The following is a 6,123-nucleotide window of genomic DNA, read 5'->3' as shown; positions in this document are numbered from 1 at the left end:
TCTCAGTCACCTGCACATGGTTTGCACCATTCCCTGTCCCCCGGAAAGTGGCCCACCCGTGGGCCCCAGAGGACTCAATCGCAGGATGTCCAGTTCCAAAGGACAGCGGCCCTCCTCTGTCCCGGCAGCTGCACTGCGTTGCTGAGAGTGTCCTCTAAGCTTTCCCAAGAAATGCTTCCGCCTCCCACGGAAGACACGCTTGCCCCTATGTACTCTAGGAAAAGGAGGGTTCGGGTTCCTCATCGGAACGGCCGGGGACGTGTGGGCAGACACGAGCCAGGCCAAGTCCGACTGCCTTCGGCGGTGGAGGCAGAGAAAACGCGCCGTGGTCTTGTTGAGGATGCGACCAGGAAGGAACTCGGAAGAGACAGGACGCATCGTTCAGAGACAACGCAAACCTTGCAACTCCATGCGCGCTGCCCATCCCTCGGTTTCCCCGTGGGACACCGGTACTACCCCGTGGCAGGTGTCTTCAAAGGGACGAGAAACATGCTAGCACGTTCTGAATGGGAAACCTGTCGCGATAGGACTCGTGAGAACCCGGGTACTATCTCGTGTGTCGCCCCCCCCACTCCCGACTGGTGGCACCTAGATATCATCCCAAGCAGTGTCAGTGAGCGCGGCTGCGGCGCAGAGGGCTCGTTCCGTGCGGAGGTCGGGGCCGGCTGTGAGGTGCAGGCGTTGGGCGAACGTGTTCCCTGGCATGGGCTGGCGCAGGGAGAGAGGCGCGTGGTGCGGGTGCGGGTGCGGGTGCGGCAGGCGAGGAAGCTGGGCAGCGGAAGAAGGGGGGGGGGACGGGAAGCGAGCGTCCGCTAGTCCAGGGAGGCTGGAGCAAGAGTGGCGCAGAGGCAGCGCTGCTCGCGGCGCAAAAGGAGAGCAAGGCTGGGAAGGAAGACAAGAAAGAAGGCTGGGCAGGCAAGAAAGAAGGCTGGCCTGCAGAGAAGAAGGTGTAGTTGGAAGGAGGGGGGGGGGTGTTGTGGCGGGAGGGAGGAAGAAGAAAGGCTTCCCTGACCGGGAATCGAACCCGGGCCGCGGCGGTGAGAGCGCCGAATCCTAACCACTAGACCACCAGGGAGCGTCGGGGAGAAAGGAAGTATTGTGCCCCCAGTGCCTGCAGTAGCTCTTTCGCAACCTTGGCATGGGCGCTTGGGCCCTGCCTTACCCTGGCAACCCGGACCTGGCACCTGGCGCCCGCCTCCGCCTCCCGCCTCCCGCCTCCCGCCTCCCGCCTCCCGCCTCCCGCCTCCCGCCTCCCGCCTCCCGCCTCCCGCCACGCCTGGCAAGCCTTCTGCCCCAGCAGCTGTCTCGCGCCTTCAAAACGTCAGGCCGCTGCTTAGGCCTGCAGCTACTCCCTGCAGGAGCGGGATCCGAATCGACCCACGCATGTATGGCCGACATCAACCCTCGCCCCATCTACAGCCCCAATTCTTGGTAAAATGTCCCGTCGCTGCGTTGGCCCTGAATCGAACCCATATAAATTGCTTGGAAGGCAGCTATGCTCACCACTACACTACCAACACCATATGCCACGGCCGGCGCCTCCTTCGCCCTGGACTGCCCTCTGTCCTGGCGATGCCTGACGGCAGGCCCCGCCTCCGAGCTGCTTTACGCCGGTTTGCCGGCACCTGGTCCCACGCAGACCACCGCTGCTGTGGTGGTCTCCCCTAGCTGATCTCGGCCGGCTATGGCTGCCGAGCCCCGCGCACCTCCAGGGAAGCCCTTCGGCCCTCCTGCTGCCGGCCAAACGACCGCTGGGGCGTGGAGAGAGAGGCTGCGCCCGATGGGCAGGGCCGCTGGAGGTTCAGGGACTGGGGGACCCCTCGAGCAGCGCAGAGGGACGCTGGGCCCTAGGATGGGGCCAGCAAAAAGGACGGTTGCCTCCCCATCGGGGTATCGATATTCCATTTGCTGCGTGACAGGCGGGGATACTCACCACTATACTAACGAGGATGACACCTACCACCGCCCGGGACACAAGTGCCTCTTCGACACCCAGCCTGGAGCCCTGCGGAGCGGGACCCAGGAGCCCAGCTCACCTGGCGTCCAGACCCAGGCCTCAGTGACCCCCGGATCCCGAACGCCTCCTAGACCCCCTCACCCTGCTCAGCTTCCACCACCAGGCGTTCCGAGACTGACCCACCCGGCGCCCTCGTTGGCGCCCGAGCCTGCTTGCAACCCACCGCACCGCCCCCGGGCGCGCACTGCCGTGGGGCTTAGCTGACAGCATTCCAGCCCAGAGGGGAGGGCAGGGCGGGTGCGGGGCGTGCGGGTTGCGGACTGCTGTGCGGACGGGCGCACGCGGGACTCCAAGGAAAGAGGACTGAGGGAGGGACGCAGCGGGGCGGGCCCGGGCCGGGCCTGGCGAGAAGGGGCGGAGCGGGCCTGCCCCGGGAGCCGGGGCCTGCGGCTGCCTCGCTCCCTGGCTCCCTGGCTCCCTGGCTCCCTCACTCCCTCACTCCCTCGCACGCCGCGCTGAGTCCACCGAGATCTCCGGCTCCCAGCCAGGTTAATGGCCCGGTGATCAGGTCCGCCGTCAGGATGGCCGAGCGGTCTATGGCGCTGCTTTCAGGTTGCAGTCTCCCCTGGAGTCGTGGGTTTGAATTCCACTCCTGACTGGTCCCTGACCGGCCTCTTTGGCCCCGTCGCCCTCTCCGTCGCCCGCAGGCTTCTCCAACTGGCAAGCACCCTCCCTCTTCGCGCCCACCCTCCACTGTGCTCGCACACAGGCCGCCACGAGCCCGTGCCTTCGGCCCTCTGCCCGCTGTCTTTGGCACAGGGAAGTTCCCAGGATAGTTTCTTCTTACACCCTCTGACCACACCCAACACCCGGGACCAAGGGACTCGCCAACTCTTCAGGATTTCGCGCAACCACCTCCTTCGCTTCTCTGTGCGCCCTCTTCTTGGGCTTCCGGACTCGCCCACCTCCACCTGATGCCCACCAGGGATTGCACGGGGGCGCGGGCGCACCGCGCACCGCCCAGCTCTCTGCCCAGAGGCTGGTCAGCCTTGTGAGGCGCTGCGCTGCCGGCGTGGGCTGGGGAAAAGCAGTCTCTCCAAAGGCACACACCGGGCCGCCACCCTTCAACCTTCACGCAGGCGTCCAGTCGCTGGCACCCACCTCTGGGTCCCGACGGCCCATCCGATTCTCTCCACACCCTGCCCAGGACACCACGCCCCTCTGGCTGGGTTGTGCTCCCCTGCGTGGCTCATGTGGAATGCCTCTCAGTGCCCACACCTGCCCCACACCTCACACCCAGCGTCGGGGCTCCAGGCGGCCAGGCACGAGGGAGTCCTGTCACAGGGGACGGAAGGCTCAGGGCCGGGAGGGATGGCCCTACTCAGTGCAACCCAGCCTAGCCCAGCACAGCATAGCCCCAGCCACTCATGCCAAGGAGAGATGCTACCCCGTGTCTATTCCTGGCTACCCAGAGCCACTACAACCCCGAGCACCCGTTGCCAGCGCCCTCTCCTGCAGGCGGGACTTGCCTCTGTGCCTTGTGTTCTCCTGGGCGAAATCGTCGCCTTCGTTCTGTTAAGCACACCCATGCCTTTGGCTTATACTGAACCGTTTACTCTCCTCACTAGGGACTAATAAGTGGCTGCAGAGTGGCTGATGGCCTTTCCTGTCAAGTTCAGCAAGTCTTGTCTAGCTCAATGGTGGCCTGTCCAGACTCCTCTTTCCCTCTTATCCCCTACTCCTCCGGGGATCTCAGACTTTTCTTCGCAGTATTAATGTTTGGTGAATGAAAACATTTTCAGGAGAATTTAAATGTTGAATTTGAGATTCCATCAAGCACCCATGTCCTGCGTGTTGTGACCGCCTGGAGTCTGCCTGATCCTCATTCCAGCTAGCTCTCATGCTCAGTGTGCAAGTGGAAACACGAACACCCAGGGCCCTATGCATCGTCATCAGCACCCAGGCCAAGTGTGTATGTGGAACTTCCTCCATCAGACAGGCCAGGTGTGGAACCCTGCAGCAAAGCTCCCTGAAGAGAGGTTATAAGCAAGACCCACCCAGCTGATTCAAGAGCAGAACATCTTGTCCGAGTGGCACAGTGGGTTCACTTCCAAGGGCTGCTGCAGGAAGAACTGAAGCACAGCAGCCAGACCCAAGCCACATCCACCTGGACCAGTTTGAACTTGGTAGATTTGGACCTGGTTTTAAGGTAGTAACTCTACCAAAGCTCTACACTAAAGGTCAGAAGACAGTGATATACAAAATGATGGAGAAGGGGCAAAATACATTCTCAGGCCCCAAGCCAACCCAGAACAAATACAGAAGACAATGCCATAGAAGAAATTGTAAAGCACACACCTGAAATCTCTGAAATAATAGTGTCTGAAGTAAAGAAACAACTGCAGAAAGGTATAGAGGAAGTCAGATCAGAAATAATTTCTGAATTAAAAAAAGATGAAAACTAAAATGAAGTCCTAAATCCTTCTAAAGACACTGATAAAAAATAGAGGAGAATAGAAAAATGATGGAATTCTTGAATGAGCAATATAGGAAAGAAACAGAATGTATGAAGCAGATTTGAAGAGATATACAGGTAATTAAAACCTTAATCACAAGCTGGCAAGACCCTTTGAATGAAAGTGAAAATAGACTTTCAGACCTTAAAGACACCATTGCAGCTAGGGAAAAAGTTAGAAAACATCTTTTACAAACAAGTAGGATGCAGGAAAAATAATTCATCATCTGCAAAACAATGCAAAGATGAACAACATAAGACTAATAGGCACCAATGAGACAGGAGTCAATACAAATGATACAAAAAGAATATCGGCAGAAGTAATAGCAGAAAACTTCCGAAATATGGAGAAACAATCTGACATTCAGTTAACTGAAGCATAGAGAACTCCAAATAACATCAACCCAATTAAAACCAGAACCAGACATATAATAATCAAGATCCCAGAAATTCAGTACAGGATTCCTGAATTCCCTGGCAAGGACAGTGCGCTAAAAGCTGCTAAAGAAACAGATCATATAGGGCAGGGGAGATAGCTCAGTGGAATAAGCACTTCCCTGGCAAGTGCACGGGCCTGAATTCAACCCTCAGTTCCAAGAGAAAAAAAGAAAAGAAGAAAAGAAACACCATATTTAAAGGAAAACCCATCAGAATAACAGATTTCTCAACACAAACCATCAGGTCAAGAAGAGCATGGAGCAAAGTACTTCAAGTCTTGCAAGAAAATAAATTCCAACCCAGTCCGATATACTCTGCAAAACTCTTTTTCAAGCTTAATGGAGAAAGTGAAATATTTCCATGACAAAGAACAACTAAAGAATTTCATGATGATGAAGCCCAGCCTACACAGACTACTAAAATTTATTCTAGAGAGAGATCAAAATGACCACAACTCCACAAATAAAAACGGAAAGAACTCACCAAATAGGGCAAACAATTAAACACAGGAGAAAAACAGGTATACAGAGGCTGAGGAGATGGCTCAATAGAATAAGCGCTTCCCTGGCAAGTGCAAGGGCCTGAGTTCAATCCCTGGTTCTGCCAAAGAAAGAAAAGAAAGAGGCATACAACTGCAGTCTTTCAATTATTCTTTTGTATACAGCAAGAAAATATTTCCATCAGTGTACTCTACAAATGGACTTCTCCTGCACCCTGTGGGTCGTGATTGTGTTCTGGTCTACAGGGTGGATATCAAGGAAACAGCAGTAGCTCAGTCCCACAAGTGACACCTGGCCACCAGTAAGCGTCATGGACACTGTCCATGTCCACCACATACTAGAACTTTGTGCGATAACCTATTCCCAAACTATTAGAAGTGTTAGTCATATATTTGCCATTCCAGTATTTTTGTTATGTTTTATTCTTAGTAATTCTTTACTATAATGAAAGCTTTTTCTTACTTGATATTTTTGTATATGTTAGCGTAATCAAGTACTATGTGAGTACTCTGAATTGGTCACAGATTTGTACATATGATACACTAGATTCTGGTCTCTTAGCTGGGCTCACAATTTAATTTTAATTTTTGAATATTGTTGTGAAATATTTAATTTAATTCTGAATTAATTAATATTTAAATAATTTTCTGAATATTGTTTAATTTTGCTTTATGATTTATACCGTTTCTTTGACTTACAATCTACTTATAAGA

General features: G+C 54.6%; 1 protein-coding gene and 1 non-coding gene across 2 annotated transcripts in view; one reads left to right on the top strand and one right to left on the bottom strand.

Moving 5' to 3' along the window:
• Positions 1 to 6,123, top strand: part of Fcgr2a (Fc fragment of IgG receptor IIa) — a 36,769-nt gene that overhangs the window by 16,175 nt on the left and 14,471 nt on the right. The gene's annotated exons all lie outside the window — the stretch shown is intronic.
• Positions 1,004 to 1,075, bottom strand: Trnae-cuc. The gene has a single exon. It is a non-coding gene; the product is annotated as a tRNA-Glu (tRNA).

The sequence above is a fragment of the Octodon degus genome, unplaced genomic scaffold (assembly GCF_000260255.1).
Source record: "Octodon degus isolate 3935 unplaced genomic scaffold, OctDeg1.0 scaffold00116, whole genome shotgun sequence".
Lineage (NCBI taxonomy): Eukaryota > Metazoa > Chordata > Mammalia > Rodentia > Octodontidae > Octodon > Octodon degus.
The sequence above is the reverse complement of the archived record's forward strand: the minus strand, read 5'-3'. Positions and strand labels throughout refer to the sequence as shown.